The sequence below is a fragment of the Impatiens glandulifera genome, chromosome 1 (genome assembly GCF_907164915.1).
Source record: "Impatiens glandulifera chromosome 1, dImpGla2.1, whole genome shotgun sequence".
Lineage (NCBI taxonomy): Eukaryota > Viridiplantae > Streptophyta > Magnoliopsida > Ericales > Balsaminaceae > Impatiens > Impatiens glandulifera.
This window is the reverse complement of record NC_061862.1, coordinates 81603883-81622699: the sequence shown is the minus strand read 5'-3', so window position 1 is coordinate 81622699 and position 18817 is coordinate 81603883. Positions and strand designations below refer to the sequence as shown.

The window sequence follows — 18817 nt, the reverse complement described above, 5'->3', positions numbered from 1 at the left end:
CAGACTCAAGCTAGTCTAGATATAAGACAACAAGAAATTGGAAGCTGAAGATGAAAATGTAAGAGATCTACTGTCTCCTTCTCTTCTTCTCCCTCTATTTTCTTCTCCTCTGTTTCTTCTCTTTTTTTGCAGAATGTCTTTTCTCTCTAGAAGTGATAGAATGAGCAACATTCTTAGGTTTTGTTCATTTAATTAAATGCCTGATTGGGCTGGACCTAAAGGTCCAACACTGAACACATTTCTACAGATAATACTCCGGTCAGAGGATAATCTCGTATAGTTGAAATAGTCGACCTGAAATGTGGAAAACCTGAGGGAACGTGGCCTGTCCGAATCACTACACGACTCAAGAAACTAGGCTTCATAAAATTGACGTCTTCTAAATCTGGAAAATAAGTTATTAGTCCCTTTGTATTAATGTTTGTTTTTGTTTGTTTATTTGACTGTTTAATAGTTATAGACATGATATGATATACATTTAAATCGAGATGTTTGCTAATTAATTAGAAATAAGATGTATGTTTCTTCATCAATTTTAAAAAATGAATATTGTTAAGAAAAAGGCAAACAAAAACATCACTTCTTTTTCCCAGCTTTTCCATCTTTTCTTCTAATGATTTCATCGGCATACTTGACTCCCTTACCCTTGTATGGTTCAGGCGGCCTCCATTTTCCGATGGAAGCTGCAAATTCGCCAATGGCGCTCTTATCATACCCGCTCACCACTATTCTAGTGTTTTCCTCCACCTTCACCTGCAGGCCATCTGGGATTTCAATCCAAACCGGATGAGAGAAACCTAGATTCAATACCAAGTCTTTTCCTTGATCAAGTATTGCACGGTACCCAACACCCACTAATTGGAGCCGTTTGTTGGGTAAACTTATGCCCGAAATTGTAGGGTGTTTGTTTGTTTTTTTATTCCTAAAAATAGAGTAGTGCTGGTAGTGGTAGCAGGAAGTTAGGAAGTGCTCACGGTTTTGCATCGTGGGTTTGTAAGTTTTTTTTAACATGTTTTGTTCTCTACTATAAATAATAAACCAAAAAGTTATTGATTAAGGTAGCACCAAAAATACTCTCTCTCTTCTTTTCTTTGGCAAGTTAAGTTTTTCCCTTCATTTGGTATCATAGCGGTTATTGTATGCCTAAGTATCCCCGATTCAACCTGATGTCTATCGTCACCGGAGAAGAAAGTTCTTGTAGCGGCAAGATTCAACGGGATACACTACGGTATGTGTATCCAGAACTCACCATGAAAAATTACACTTGCTGGAAGATTCGGGTACATGCATTGATGGAGGACCAGAAGGTTTGGGAAGCGATCTAGCCGGCTGCCGGAGTGGCCGTTGATGTCAAGAAAGACAAAAAGGCGAAATCGCATCTAATCCAGTACCTGCCGAAGATCTTCTAATGCAGGTGGCAAACAAGAATACGACGAAGGATATTTGAGACTGCCTCAAGACGAGGTTCGTCGGCGCCAATCACATTAGGGATGCGCGATTACAGACGTTGAAGAGTGAATTCGACGGTATGCGTATGAAGGAGGACGAATCTCTGGATCAGCGCGCTGGAAAATTGTCGGCTATGATGGTGAAGTATAGTAGCCTCGGTGGTTCTCTTAATGATGCTGCGCTTGTAAAGAAACTGTTTGACACAGTTCCTGAGCGTTTCATTACCATCATCGCCGGCATCGAACAATTCTACGACCTCTCTACTTTGGTATTTGAGGATGTCGTAAGTAGACTCAAGGCGTTCGAGGAGAGAACGTGTCGCCCCATAGCAGGTGCGAGAGGAGACGGGCAACTCCTCTACACTCAAACGGAGCGGGAGGCACGCTAGAAGAAAATGGGTAGCGAGGGCTCCGGAAAGGGCAAGATACCGGAAGCAAGTACTTGTGGAAGAGGGCGTGGCTGTGACCGTGGCACTAGCCGAGGGCGTGGCGGGCGCCCTAGTGGGCGTGGAAACTCAACGGGGAAAGAGGTAGCAGGTGGTGGCACACGTGACTACAGTAATATTCAGTGCTTCAACTTCCGAAACTTTGGCAATTTTGCCAGCCAGTGCAAAGAGAGGAAGAAGGGAGAAGAAGCACACCATGCCCGCATAGATATTGTGGAACAAGCACTGCTGCTCGCAGTATCGGAAGAGCCGACCTCGATCGAGCAGATGGAAGTAGCACAGTTGGAGACCGTATCTTTGATGGAAGAGAAGGTCTTCCCCGAACTATACTTAGCGAGAATAGACACAACCACCAGAGGCACGTGGTACCTTGACAACGACGCCAACAAGCACATGTCCGCGATAGAGAGAAATTTCAAGAGTTAGTTGAAGCAGTCACGGGCAAGGTGAGATTCGGTGATGGGCTTACTGTGCAAATTAAGGGAAGAGGATCCATTTTGTTTGAATGTAAAAATGGAGACCAGTGGGCTCTTAGAGATGTGTATTACATTCCACAGTTATGTAGCAATCTCATCAGTCTTGGACAAATGACCAAGATTGGTTACCGTGTGGTGCTGGACGAAGGCAAGCTAGAGGTGATTGAAAAACCCACGGGGCAGTTGCTCATGAATGTACTTCGGTCACCAAATAGGCTATACCATATTGAGCTAACAAGGGCGAGTCCGGTTTGCTTGCTCACTAAGATGGAAGATCCAGCATGGTTATGGCATGGTCGTCTCGGCCATGTCAACTTCAAGGCTTTAAAACGTCTAATCGACAAGAACATGGCTGCAGGATTGCCACCTATCTCACATCCGGATCAATTATGCCACAGATGCTTGGTGGGAAAGCAGACTCGGGGAACATTCCCGCAAAAGACGCCCCATCGGGCAGAGGAGCAGCTGGACTTGATTCATGTCGATCTTTGTGGGCCGATTACCCCATCGACGAGCAGGGGTAATAAGTATTTTATGTTACTTGTTGATGATTATTCAAGATGGATGCACGTGTCTTTTTTGGAGAAAAAGGATCAAGCATGTGTAGAGTTTGTGAAATACAAGGCCTTGGTGGAAAACTGGTGTGGACTACGCATCAAAACGCTGCGGTCTGATCGCGGAGGCGAGTTCCTAAGTACAACATTCGAGGAAGTCTGCGATGAAGCAGGGATTCAACGAAACCTCATGGCGCCCTACACGCCACAACAAAACAGCGTTGTCGAGCGAAAAAACAGGACCGTGGTTGAGATGGCACGATCCATGTTGAAGAGCATGAAGGTTCCGGGTAAGCTTTGGGGAGAAGCGGTAAGGCATGCAATTTACTTACTGAACCGTTTGCCAATGAAAGCAATGGGGGAAAGAACTCCATTTGAAGCTTGGACAGGGAAGAAGCCACACTTAGGACACTTGCGAGTGTTCGGTTGTTTGGCACATGCAAGGGTGGCAACTTCACACTTGAAGAAGCTCGAAGACCGGAGTCAACAGTTAGTGTATCTCGGTGTCGAGGATGGGTGCAAAGCACATCGCCTACTCGATCCTCGCCGGGGTAAAGTAATTATAAGTCGTGATGTGAAGTTTGAAGAAAAAGTACCATGGCAGTGGGATGATGGTGCTGATATATGGGGATCAGCAAAGTTCCATGAAGAAGGAGGAGTTGGAGTTGTGTGGAGTATCGGAGAGGAGATAGAGGCCGCAAGAAGTAGATCAGAAGCAGTAGCAACAGAATTCATGAATTCGGTACAACAACAGTAGATACCAACTTTAGGCTCACCCGAACATGGTTTAACCGAATCCATGAGTTCGGTACAACAGCAGCAGATACCAACTTCAGGCTCACCCGAACATGGTTTAACCGAAGCCATGAGTCCGGCTCAACAGCGACTTACTATTGGTTCGGTTGGGTACGGCTTAAGGGGTACTCCAGTAATGCACGAGTCTCCAAGCGATCAACTCGACGCAACCATCGATCCAGCTCAACCACAAAGATATCACAGCCTCGTTGATATCTACAACACAACAATACCGATTGAAATAGAGGACCTCGAGGAGCTTCTCCTGACTTTGGCAAAGGAACCGTCAAGTTTTGCGGAAGCCAAGCAAGAGGTATGTTGGCGCAAGGCAATGTTGGAGGAGATGGACTCCATCATTAAGAGCAATACTTGGGAGATGGTTGATTCACCAGTAAGACATCGCCCAATTGGTCTCAAGTGGGTTTTCAAGGTAAAGCGAGATGAACGAGGTATGATTGTCAAACACAAGGAACGGTTGGTCGCAAAAGGATATGTTCATAAATAGGGTATTGATTTTGAGGAAGTATTTGCGCCTGTTGCTCGTCTCGAATCTGTGCGACTCTTGATTGCAATGGAAGCGCATGAGGGGTGGACTATGCATCACATGGATGTCAAGTCAGCGTTCCTCAATGGTGAACTAAATGAGGAGGTTTATGTGGCACAACCTCTCGGTTTTGTTGTCATCGGTCAAGAGCACAAAGTGTTGCGGCTCTGAAAGGCTTTGTATGGAATGCGACAAGCTCCAAGGGCGTGGAACGCCAAGCTAGATGCGAGTCTGGTAACCTTGGGGTTTGGGCGGAGCACGATGGAACATGGAATGTACACGAGGGGCTCTGGGACAGGATTGTTGATTGTGGGTGTATACGTCGACGATCTGGTTATCACTGGAGCAGACAAAGCTGCCATTGACAAGTTCAAAAAGGAAATGAAGAATTCGTTTAGTATGAGTGATCTAGGGCTCTTGTCATACTATCTCGGCATTGAACATGTTCAGTGGGTGGATGGTATCGGTATTAAGCAAGAGGCATATGCAAAAAAGCTGTTGGATCGGAACGGCATGAAGGAATGTAATCTGTGCCACGTTCCGATGTAGGAGCGGCTCAAGTTATCCAAGCCGGTACTACTCCGACCGTCGGTGTCACTGAGTACCAAAGCATTGTTGACTCCCTCCGGTATTTGGTGCACACTCGGCCCGATCTAGCTTACGCCGTTGGTTATGTAAGCAGGTTTATGCAGGAACCGCATGAAGAGCATTTTGCTGCGGTAAAGCACATCCTTCGGTACATAGCAGGGACTCAATCACTTGGATGTTTTTATGGGAGAAAAAATAAGGAAGTTCAGGCTACCCTAACTGGTTTTAGTGATAGTGATATGGCTGGTGATCCAGAAGACAGGAAGAGCACAACGAGAGTATTATTCTTTTTCGGTCTTGCCCAATCACATGACAGAGTCAAAAGCAGAAAGTGGTGGCTCTTTCATCCTGCGAGGCAGAGTATATTGCAGCCACAACAACAACATGCCAAGGTGTGTGGTTGTCTCGATTACTTAGTGATCTCATCGGCAAGGAGCCCAAGGCTGTCACGCTCAACATTGACAACAAGTCTGCAATCGCTCTTTGCAAGAACCCGATGTTCCACGATAGGAGCAAACATATCGAGACGAGATATCATTTTATACGGGAGTGCATTGAGGATGGCAAGATAGTAGTGGAGTACATGGCTACTTATAATCAACTAGTGGACATTCTGACCAAGGCGCTTGGTCGAGTCAAGTTTCTAGAACTTCGTGAGAAGATTGGCATGGTTGAGATCAAGGAAGGTCACAAGCTTAAGGGGTGATTGTTAGGTAAACTTGTGCCCGAAATTGTAGGGTGTTTGTTTGTTTTTTTATTCCTAAAAATAGAGTAGTGCTGGTAGTGATAGTAGGAAGTGCTCACGGTTTTGCATCGTGGGTTTGTATGTTTTTTTAGCATGTTTTGTTCTCTGCTATAAATAATAAACCAAAAAAGCTATTGATTAAGGTAGCACCAAAAATACTCTCTCTCTTCTTTTCTTTGGCAAGTTAAGTTTTTCTCTTCACCGTTTATCAAATCCTTTAGAGACACTCACCACCATGTTGTCAGTCAGAGTCCTGATAAAAATAACAAACCAAATTTCAATAACAATTCAGTAATGAAGAGAATAGTTCTCATTTCCATCAATTACCTCAACCTGAACCAGCCATGCATTTGGTTGGCCCTTCTGGTTTCTAATTCCTTTCTGACTCTAAGTTCCCCGGATTCCTCTTTCTCAACCTTAACTTCACGCACTTATCAGTGATGGAAAGCTGACCAAGAGGACCCTTTACACTCAAACCCTGTCCTTCCAATGAAAATGTCACATTGGATGGGATACCAATTGGTTGCTTTCCAATTCTAGATTCCTTACACTCAATATTGCTCTTGAAACCTAATAAATATAATTAATATAATATATTGAAAATATAATATAAAGATATCGGTATTATATTATATTATATTAGTTTTCTTACAAGTTTAATTTAATATCTATATAAGAGACATACACTATATAATTGAAACATCATTTGAATAAAATCTCTTTCTATATTCTTAGAAAATCAACACGAATTGCAGCAGTTCTAGTCTAGCAGAAATACAAATTCTACTCCTCTCACTCCACAAGGAAGAGCTCAAGTTGATGAGAATTAGAAGAAAATCAATGTAAATGGAAAACCAACCAACTCCCATTTTCTCATTCACATATATATTCATGTGGAAGACCAATTTGGAAAACATACACATTGACATAGCTACAACCCAAAATTGCAGCTTCCATATTGGAATTAATTAATCTCACAATTAAAACAACAAATTAAGAAGCAGATTTCCATACATCAACATATTAAACCGTAGCATAAAGCCTTAAAATTTGAGTCATTTCTTGATATTGACTATACAGTAGGAGGAGAAGTCTTACGCAGTCTGAAAGGAAGTAGAAGCCATGGGAATCAGCTTTGCGGCTTGCGCCGATGGGTGGATCGGAATGGTGGGATTGTGCAAGAAAGGCGGCTTCGGCTTTCACTTTTTTTCTTTTTTTTTTAACTTAGAAAAAGAAGACCTATCTAATTACAACGGACAACGGTTATCCGGCCATACGTTGTGTTTGATTAAGCTTATAAACTGGATTATGGGTGTTTTATAATAATCTGCTACAATAATAATAATAATAATAATAATAATAATAATAAAATATAAATTTAAACATATATATTTCCTTTTTCATTTTTTACACACAAATCCAAAGTTATATGATTAATTTATTTTATTTATATATTCTCTTTACTTTATTTTTATTTATTTTTAAAACTGGTATAATATTATTTTTTCAAATATTATAAATTTTTTAAATATAAAAAGAGGAATGATATAGGAAAGAAAGAGAGATAAATTACGTGATAATTTCATTTTGATTCAAATTCTCTCTTCCAAATTCCATTTTCAATCATTTCTCTTATAAAAGTTAATATATTTATATAATTTATTTTAAAATAAACTATTTTTTAATTTAAATAATTTATTATTAAATTAAAATATATATATATATTATTAATTATTAAATATTATAAAGATATATAAATAAATAAACGGGAGTATAAACTTAATAGGGTTTACATTGAGTAGACAAAATTATAAAGAGATAAAGTATGAGGCAAAAACGTTGTATTTATTCCTCTTCAAAATGAAATATGGTTGCAGTTGAAGTTGACGTAACTTATTTGAGCGAACCACTATAAATCTGTATTTTCTTGTCTTCTTCTTTTTTCGGTAAGGGTCGAGTTGATGATGTGATATGAATCTAGAAAAAGATGCGCTCTTTTGCGTTGGATCTCGAGATGACAACGGGTACTCTATCCGTCAGGTAGTGAAGTACCTATCCCCGAACCCAATTTTCATTATACTACTCGACCTCAACCCCGAACTCGATGAGTATCTGTATACTTCTATTCTCATTCCCGATTCATCGGGTAGCCGATACCCGACGAGTACCCCATTACGAACCCGATTAAATAACTTATAAAATTATAGAGATTGAAGAAAGAGAAACATAGTTTTAATATTTTTAAAATTATTAAAATAGAAATATTAAAATTATAAATAAAATTATTACTTATCTAATATTTTATAGATCTTGAAAAAGATAAACTAAAGTAGAGAAAAAGATAAACTAAAGTAGAGAAAATGTTAGAAAATAAATATGAAGAATTATGAGAGATAAACAATATTTTGTTATTAAAATAAAAGTTGAAGTTTAAGATTTATGTAAAGAAATAAGTTAAAATGTAATTTATTTATGATGATATTTGAAATGAAGCGTGAATAAAACTAAATTAAATGATGTATATTTAATGATATTTGTAATGATAACGAATTTGAAAAGTTACACATTAAACTAATAAAAAAATTGTTTTTAATATTAATATAGTCGGGTATCGGATTTAAGTTTCGCAGGCTCTCCATCCCCGACCGAGTACCTTCTTCTCCTCCTCATGTCCAACCTCGATTTAAAATATCTCAACCCGACCATTAGATACCTACTAATTGAGTATACGATATCCAATATACGGTATCCATTGCCATCACTAGTTGGATAATGGTCGGGCCTGGCCAGGCGAGCCTAACTTAACTTTGGCCTTGTCTAGAATAAGAAAAATATATTTTTATATAGTTTTCCAAATCGTCTGTTATCTTTAAATAATAATTAATTGTCAATATTTTATAACAATACACTAAGGTAGCGTTCGGTAAGTTAAACAAATTATGTAGGGTATAAGTTGTATAGGGATATAAATTATAACGATGTATAAATAATATAGGGTGGTATAACTTATATAGATTATTGATGTTTGGTATGAATTATAAGGAATGGTATAAATTGTATATGGTTTATAATTTTGTGTTTGGTATATATTACAAGAATATAGTATAACTTGTATAGATATTAATTTAAAAATATTTTTATTGTTAATATTTTTATTTATATTATAAATAATATTGTTTATTATTATTATAAATTATTGCAGTGCTATTATTTAATAATTAACATAATTTAAATTAAAATATAAAAAATTAATTATAATATAAATGATAAATTATGTTTATTTAATTTAAATATGATTGATAATTGTAATAAAATAAATTAAAATTAAAATTAAAATATTATTTATAATATAAGTAAATATAGAAAATAATAATTAATAAAATTATTGTTATAAAAATAAATAAATATTTTTTAATTAAAATATTGAAATATTTTAAAAATATTTATATTAAAAATAATTATATATAATAAAATATTTAAATTAAATAAAACATATTTAATATATTATATAATAATTATTATTATATATTGTATAACGAGAAATTAAAAATTAAATGATATATATAAGAATAGTGTTGTAACTAGGGACTTAGTTACTATTTTATATCAGTATAAATTATTTATATTAAACATGAAGTATAAATTATATAGGGTATAAATTAATATCAATAGTAAAAATATAAAAAAACATCATATTAAAATACTATTGCTATAGTTTAGCATACCAAGGTGGTGTTTGATAATGGGTATTACACTGTTAAGATGATATAACTATCCTAATAGTAAATTATATAGGTATTTGGTTATATTAGTTTTATACTAATAGTAAAATCATTGATATAACTTATACTTTCAAAAGGGGTATAAAATAGTATTACCCTATACAATAAGTATTAAAATTTTAATTTTTTTAATCATATTTTTTAAATATTAACTTTATTAGTTTATAATTTAATCTCTTATTAAATTTTAATTATTAAGCTTTATTAATTATAATTATCATCTCTTATATTAAATACTTATTAGTTTATTATTTTTCATATTTTAAACTAAATTATGAAATAATTATTATTATATATTTTTAAAAAATTGTTTTTTATAGTATCTCTAGCAAATAAATAAAATGAAAGGCTTAAGCAAGTGATTCATTTTCATTAATTAATTTATGATTTTATGATTATATATTTATTAATATTAATTATTGATAAATATTTATTTAATTTTAGGAATTTAAATATAATAAATCATATATTTATAAAAATTATATAATCATATAGCATTATTATTTCTTTTTAAAAATATTTATATGATAATTAAATATATTTTTATTAGTTTAAATATAATTAATAATAAAAATTAAATAAGATAAATATTAAAATATTTTATTCTTTTTATTATTTTCTTATACCATTAACCAAACACAAAATTATAAAACTTATATAATTTATACCCTTTTTATCATTCTAACCAAACACTAATAATATATATAATTTATACATGTTAATACCATATACAATTTATCCTTCTTTACAACTTACTTATATTTATATAAATAGTATAATGTACCAAACGCCACCCAATACCCAATAGTATAATACTCCTTTATACCCCCAACCAAACATGGCATAAATTGAGTAAAAAGCCCATATTTTGAATTTTAAAAACTTTGGACTGTTCTATGATGTTTGCTGGGTTTACCCATAGCCTGCTATGTGTTGGATTGCCTAGGAAGCCGGGACACTCTAGATTGTGCTTGCCTGTATTTATTATTATTATTTTTATTCTCTTTTTTATTTTTTATTTTTATATTTTATAAATATTTTTAATTAATAATTTTTTCAATTAATCTAGCTATTGTTAGTCGTGTAGTATTTAGAAACTTACATCTATTTATTTTTCAAAAAAGATTAGTTTTATTTTTCTTTAATTTAAATAGTAACAATTATTTTTAAAAATAAATCTATTATAATTTGTTGGGATAAAGATAAATGTATACATTGACTAAGCAACTATAATGACTATCTTTAATTTGTGTATTATGAAGTTGTACATGGAGTTAGTGTTTTTTATCTAAAAATTGTCTTTTAAAAAAATGTTGTCCTGTTTTCTAAGTAATTTTGAAGTCACCAAATGAATTGTCTTTTAAAAAAAATTAAAATTATTGGAATGCTGAAATAAAAGATATTAATATTCAATTGGATTATTATAGTTTATTTAAAAATATGCTACAATAATTCACATTAAACAAGTACAAAATAGGCTAGTATAGTACAAAAGCTTATCCATAAGTAAAAGAAAAAAAACAAGGAGGAAGGTATGGGTATTGAGCAGTCAAATTTGAGGGTGACAATTATTTTTTTAATAAGATTGTGGTTCAAAGCATTTATTCAAGAGTCTGTTTGATGTTCATTTATTTGGTGTGTTTTATTAAAAGAAATATTATTTGATTTAAATTCGGGTTATTTAGATTTTTAATCGATTTGAATTATTATTATATTGTTTATTTAAAATTAAAATTAAATAAGAAATTTTAATATTTTAGTTAATATATATTGAATAATTAATATATATATATATATATATATATATATATATATGATATGTATAATTTTTTTTGATAAAAAAAAACATTACAAACTTAAAATCAAGCAAACTCTTGGTAGTTGTATCTTTTTAGTTTGACGGTCTTATCTCCAAATATATAAATAATATAATAAATTAAGTAATTAAAATAAGATTTTATTTAATTTATTAATTAAAATATTTTATTTTTATTAATTTTAAATATAGAAAGATATTTTAATAATTAATTTTAAATAAATATTTTTTAAAATATAATTTATTTTTCAATAAAATTATGATATTTTTTTAAGCACACAAAAATTAAATATGACATAAATTTTTTTTTTTACAAAACATGATAAAAAATACAAATGTCCTAACAAATAAAAGACTATTTTTTTTGTTTATATATTATTTTATTTTTCTTTAACTATAATAAAATATATTTATCAGCCTTCTTATTTATTATTTTATTCAATTTATTAATTAAAATATTATATTTTTTATTTATTTATTATTATATATTAATACTTTTTTACTAAACAAATAAAAATACATAAGTTAAAATTACTTCTATTTAATATTTTTAAAATAAATTCATATTTATTTAAATAATTCATATATAATGCATATATAACTGCACAAGTTCCAAAAAAAATCCATAAAAAAAACTGAATAGATGAAACGAACAAATAAAAAATAGATAGGTATTTGACTCATTAAAGTATATTATAATGATACAACTTCACATTCCGATTTGATTAAGTAATAATTAATGTACTAAATATACTATATATATTTATATTTAAGAACTTTCTCGATTTGGTTTATTAAAAAACTCAACATAGTAAAACATTAATTAATTAGGTCTTCAAAATCAAGCATAAACATATTTAGAATGTCCGTGTTAGTGAAATGAATCTCCATATATATTAATTGGGTCGCAAACAAGAATCTTAATCTTATCTTTAGATATGGTTCTTTTCGTTTTTGTAAAAAACTTGTTAAAATAAAATTTTCAATATATTACTTATTAACAATTATATCACTCATTACATTAACTAAAATATTAAAATATCCTATATTTTAAATTATTATTTTTTTATTTTATTCATATATATCAATACTTCAAGTTTTTTTTACCAAAAATAATTATCACATCTTCAAAATCATCACCGATCATTATTTTTTTTCTGTCTTTAAATTTTTTCAAAAACCACAATCCGAAGAAGGCCTTACATCTTACATCGAGAAGTGCGAGTCTTATCATCATCTTGCCTGTCCCAACTACCTATCAAAATCGGTCTTCTTCAACCGCCATCTCCCATTCTTCTCCTATATACTCAAATTACTAGCTAGTATCATCACCATTCCCGGACAAAGAAAAAAAAACAAAAAGAGAATATAATCATTTTTTTTAGGCAGAAAGAGGAAATGGGTGAGGAGTCGACCACCGATCAGTTTTCAACTACTAATTGTACTATGGGGGCGGGGATTCCTGATGATCAAAGTCGACATCAGTACAATTAGTAGTTCAAAACTGATCGGTGGTCGACTCCTCACCCATTTCCTCTTTCTACCTAAAAAAAATGATTATATTCTCTTTTTGTTTTTTTTTCTTTGTCCGGGAATGGTAATGATACTAGCTAGTAATTTGAGTATATAGGAGAAGAATGGGAGATGGCGGTTGAAGAAGACCGATTTTGATAGGTAGTTGGGACAGGTAGGATGATAATGATGATAAGACCCACACTTCTCTCACGATCTAAAGATAAGATTCTTGTTTGTGACCCAATTAATATGTATGGAGATTCATTTCACTAATACCGACATTCTAAATATGTTTATGCTTGATTTTGAAGACCTAATTAATTAATGTTTGACTGTGTTGAGTTTTTAAATAAACCAAATCGAGAAAGTTCTCATTGCGCCGGTCTTCTTTGGGATCGTTTGTCCGGTTTGTGCTCGGCCAGACCGTGTTAACATTGCATGGTTTGAGCAGCAGCGGCGGCTTGACGTTGTACAAGGACCTGCGACCGAATCGCAACAAGAGATCTTTTCTTCAACACATCCCAGGACAATGCTTCCTTTTGGTTGCGATTCTGCAAATATGATTCATGCCACGTTCTTGCCTCTTTTGAGAAGTGAGTGCGGACAATGTCTAGTTTTGTGGCCTCATTCGTCTTGCCCACCCTAAAGACTTGCTCGGAAAATAAGAGTCAGCCCTCCAAATCAGTCCCATCAAATTCAGGAATATTAACATTTGTAAGCCGGGTTGGAGGAAGGTAGCAAGAAGCATTAACATAGGGTCGGGTACGAAATCTTGACCATTATTAAACGCACATCTTTCAATGGCTGTCAAGCTTTTTCCAGTAGCATACCTTTTGTCCATATTATTGCTCAGTTCGACCATCTGCTGTTTAAGGGCCGCATGCATAGTAGCCGATTCGGTCATGTGTAGTTGCAGTGCAACTTGCATGGAGGCATATTGTTGGGACAACCCTTCGAGTAGGGTCTTAAGAGCGTCCATCTTTGTTTGCTACCGGGTTTCTTTCATTTGAGGATCGTCTTGCTCTGATACCAAGAATGTTACGACTTGTTTCGTAAGATGTGTTTATGGGTTCAAGAATCAAGTTCTTGATCTTAGGACCGGTGGAAATTCTATAATCAAAGGGCAGTAGAAGGTTTTGATAGAGAATTTGGGGGAAGGGATAGAAGAACCAAGGGTGCGAAGAGAAATACTGTTGGTCTATACCAAACAGTCTATAGTAAATAATAATAGACGAACGGGGTCGAAGTTCATATCTTCATTATTCCATTTCATGGGTCCTTGGGGAAGAAAGATCAGCCTTATATAGGTGATGTCTTGCCCCAAAATATTCGGTTACAACAACTACTAGAAAATAACAGAATTCGGTTTGTAAAATAGAAAAGGAAAACAAAACAAAATATTAATACAACAAAACAGAAATCTGGCCCATATGCACCATAAGACCGAGAACGGGTGCCGAGAAAGGTTGCTGGAATTATTTTAGGACCGAGGCCTTGATTTTAGCTATTTCTTCCTTGGTTTGAGAACAGAGAGTACGGCAGAGTACACGATGATGGCAAAAATGAGGAGTATACTAATGACAATGATGATGCATTTTCTCGACCGTTTCTACGACTGCGCGATTTGCCGTTTGGAGAACTTGTGCACCCATGTTCCACAACATTTGTCACCTATTTATTGTTTATAATCATCATAATATATCAACCATAATAAATAAATGTATCAACCACAATGCGCCTGAAGTTTAATGTCATCTTAATCATATGTTGTATAAACAATTTTATCAATTAATTATATCAATATAGAACCAAAGAGCTCGTCGTTGTATTTAAGCACAACTAGACCCAACAATGATCACATAAATCAATACAATTAACTGACAAATCATATCATGAATGTGTGGAATGAAAATTGCATTCAAGGTGATCTTTTCATGTCAATTTTCAACTGGTCCTACTTGACTTTAGTGAGATCATACTTTAAACATAATTATACAAAGTGTAATTAATTGAATAATACTTAATTTCTAATCATAATAAAAAAACCTCATAAATATCTATAAAATAACTAAACTGAAAGACAATCAAACTACAAACTCCCACTGAAGTTAGAGATTATTGATCTCTACAACACCAGGTGTCACGTCCCAAAATTCTATCTTTTCCCAACCGAGAGCGTTCGGTCCTAGCTAAGACTTAGGACCGAGTGTTCCGACCGAAGATCCTACAGATGAAGGATTTTAAGGAAAGTACTTTTCTAAACGTTTTATAAACCCACACAGTACTATTTATTCATGTATTTTATATAAACGATGCATATGGTTTCAAAACATGTTTTCATTGCAAGTCCATTGTTTTCTAAAGAAGAATGATTTTAAGTTAAGGGTTATGGAATCTAAGAGATAACCATGGAAGAATTGACGGATACGAGAGGATGGCTACCAAGATGAGCTCTGGTGGTCCGATGCTCTCAAAATATGGCTAGAGGAATTGATGAATGGATGCCTATCCTGGAGGATCATCTCTCTGGGCTAAGGGTCCCAATATGTGCTCAAGTATGCAACTATACATGATTGACTGATGAGATACCCTTAAAAACCCTCATGTATGCAATGTCATAAAAAGTGTTCTTATAAATGCTTGCTGGATCCCTAAACTCACTATGCTTGTGTGGTGTAGGAATCCAGCCAACGGATTTTATGACAAGTGAAGGAAAAGTTGGAGCGGAAGTGTGGTGCCAGAGATGTGTGTCGGAGGAAGGACCGAGACCGTAGGACCGACTTTTATATCAACATTTTCAATGATCTTGTCCAATATGCACCATAGAGCTTCCGCATTTATGTTCAAAATCACGTTGCAGGATGTAACCCACCAAACCAGCAAACCTTGCTAGTTTGTCCTTCCGCACTTGTAATCTTTGTAAGAAGGCTCATGTAGGGAAATGCGTTTAGGGATCTATGAAATATACCTAGAGTTTTTGTTAAGTTTAATTTCGAGGTCAAAATTCCTTTTTAGTGGGGTGGAGTTGTCACACCCTAAAATTCATATTTGACCGAATGTCTTCGGTCCTGGCCAAGACCAAGCACTCTTGTGATTGGAAATTAGGACCGAGGCAAATCTAAGATTTAGAACCGAGTAAATATGTGTTAGGATCAAGAAATATGTGTCGAGGCTAAAGAAATATGTCTTAGGACCGAGGAGACCGAGAGAAATCTATGTCACGGTCGATAGGGTCCGACCGATAGGGCCCGACCGAGGGGGTTCGACTGAGGGGGTACGACTGATTATATTTTCCAGCCCATATTTATCCACCTCATGCTTAGCCACCTCATGCTTAGCCACATCATGCTTAGCCACCTCATGCTTAGCCACATCATGCTTAGCCACCTCATGCTTAGCCACCTCATGCTTAGCCACCTCATGCTTATCCACCTCATACTTAGCCACCTCAAGCTTAGCCACATCATGCTTCAAACCCATACTTATTCAACAAGCTGATGACAAGCAGGTGACCAACATAGTTATCCATTCCATGCTTATGACCAGTAGGTGACAAGCAGGTGACCAACCTAGTTATTCATCCCATGCTTATGACCAGCAGGTGACAAGTCCTTTTATTATAAAATAGTATTCTGCCCATACTTGTCAAGCCAATGACCAGCCCTTTTCCTCAACCGACCTTGACCCTTTGTATTTATATACTTCACCATGGATTGATTAATATCAATCCATTTTCCCTCTTCTCTAAAAATCAGAAGACATCCGTTAGAATTCTTGAAGAACAGCCAACCTTCATAGCAAGATCAAACCTTAGTAGTTTCAAAGTATAAGGCAAGAAAACCTTTATATATCACTCTTTAGAAACCCACACATGCTTATATAATTCATGTATATTCTATAAATTATGCATACTGTTTTTATAACATGAGTTCATTGTATATCCATATCTTTAATGATGAACAACTGTTTTTTAAAGAACAATCTGTTTTCCAAAAGATAATCTGTTTTTCAAAGGACAAACTGTTTTCCAAAGTACCACCTCTTTTCTAAACAAGGATCTGTTTTCAAAAGAAGGATCTGTTTTCCAAAGTATGAAACGTTTTATGGAATCATTGTGAACAATGATGTATAGGAATTGACAAAATGGGGGGAGGGTTATTCAGGATGAGCTCTTGTAGTCTGATTCCAAAATATGTGCTGATGTTTCTATTGGGACTGGACTTCGGGGATGAGCTCTGGAAGATCCTACCCACACAGGCAAGTGTCGAACCAGGTTGTGGGTTTTAGGGATAGACTCCGAAGAGTGCATATCCAAATATGTGTTCAAACCAGATTCCTAACTTTTATGATCAACTCTGAATTGTAAAGGGCTAATATGTGCTTAAGACCTTACTGTACTTTCATAAATGATGATATACTTTACAAACCAGCATGTGGATCCAAAGAAGCTTTTAAAATATCTTTTCTAAAATCTGTTTTATAACTTGCTGGGTCTTTAGACTCACTATGTTTGTGTGGTGTAGGTACACATCCATAGTCTTTTTATGACAAGTAAAGGGAGGCTTGGAGTGGGGCAAGGTGCAGGGATGTGTATGAAAGGAGGGACCAAGGCAGAAGACCGAGCCCTTTGTTGGGTCTATTATTAAAAGTTTGTATTTTATAAGTAAAGGACCGTCTCTTGATTTTGTAAACCGAAATTTTGTAGCACCACTTTTTATACTTAACAAACGCTTCTGCACATGTTTCTGTTTTTCGTTATTTATGTTCATGTTTCAAACATCCCTCACTCGGTCTAAGTAAATTAGGAGTTAGGGGTGTTACACTAGGGCTGCAAATGAGTCAAGCCACTCGTGAGCCGCTCGTAAGCTGCTTGGTCAAAGCTCGACTTGAGCTTGACTTTAACCGAGTTCGAGTCGAGCTCGAGCCGACTTGTTTATTATTCGAGTCGAACTCGAGCTCATATAAAGCTTGCTCGATGGCTTGTCGAGCTTTTTGAGTCTCAAAATAATTAAATATTTTTTATTTATTTAATATTAAAATTTTACACAATATTTTTTTATTTCCCTCTCTCTTCAAAGCCCAATATGAAGGCCCATAATTATTAAAGTAAAACTTTAATTTCTAATATATAATTCATTCATCATATTCTACCATCACTCTTCATCAGTTACTCTTCATCTTCTTTATCAATTACTCTTCTTTTCTTCAATTATTCATCTTCTTCTTCAATTAACTCTTATCTCTTCTTCTTTAATATTTCTTATTCTTCTTTAGTTTTTTTTCCTTCTTCTTTAGTTATTATATTTTTTATTCTTTAGTTATTATTCTTCTTCGATCACTCTTATCTCTTCTTCTTTAGTTTTTATATACTTCTTATTCAGTTTTCACAATTTCTTTTACTCTTTTTTTTTTCTTCTTTCTTCTTTCTTCTTCAATCTTCACATCTCATTAATTCACAAAATTCTATTGGTAATTAAATTTCTTTTAACTTCTTTTATAGTTATTGTTTTTTGCTTTTAGATAATTTCTTCATGTATTAGGAGAAACTTATATTTATATAGATAGAGTTGAATAAATATAAAAAACATTAATTTTCAATTGATTTAGGATAGATAAAAAAAGTCAAGACAAATAATATTAGCGATTTATGATAAAAAAAAGGTTAATATATTATATACATATAATAAAAGTATATTATAAATAATAATGAAAGAGATAAATAAAGATTAATATATTATATATAATAAAAATAAATAGTAGGGATATAATAACTAGAGGAGTGATAGAGTGAGGGAATTTAGTGAGGGAATTTGGTGAGGGAATGACGTGGCATCAACTTCATTGGTTGGAGAGGAAAGAGAGAAAAGAGAGAAATTATTTAATTTTTTCAGCTAATAAGATTATGCCACGTCATTCCCTCACCTAATCATTTCTCTAATAACTAATATGTTATTTATAATATTAAAAAAATAAAAAAATATTAATATAATATTTATAATAAAAATAAATACTAAGGATGTAATAATGAGTATAGTGTATAAAATATTGAAAATGATAAAAAAATGTTAATATATTATATATAATAAAAGTATATAATATATATAATAT

At 33.9% G+C, this 18817-nt stretch overlaps 1 pseudogene; it reads right to left on the bottom strand.

Annotated features, from left to right (window-relative positions):
• Positions 1–576: 576 nt before the first annotated feature.
• On the bottom strand, positions 577–13688 carry LOC124934149 (annotated as a pseudogene).
• Between the last annotated feature and the right edge of the window lie 5129 nt (positions 13689–18817).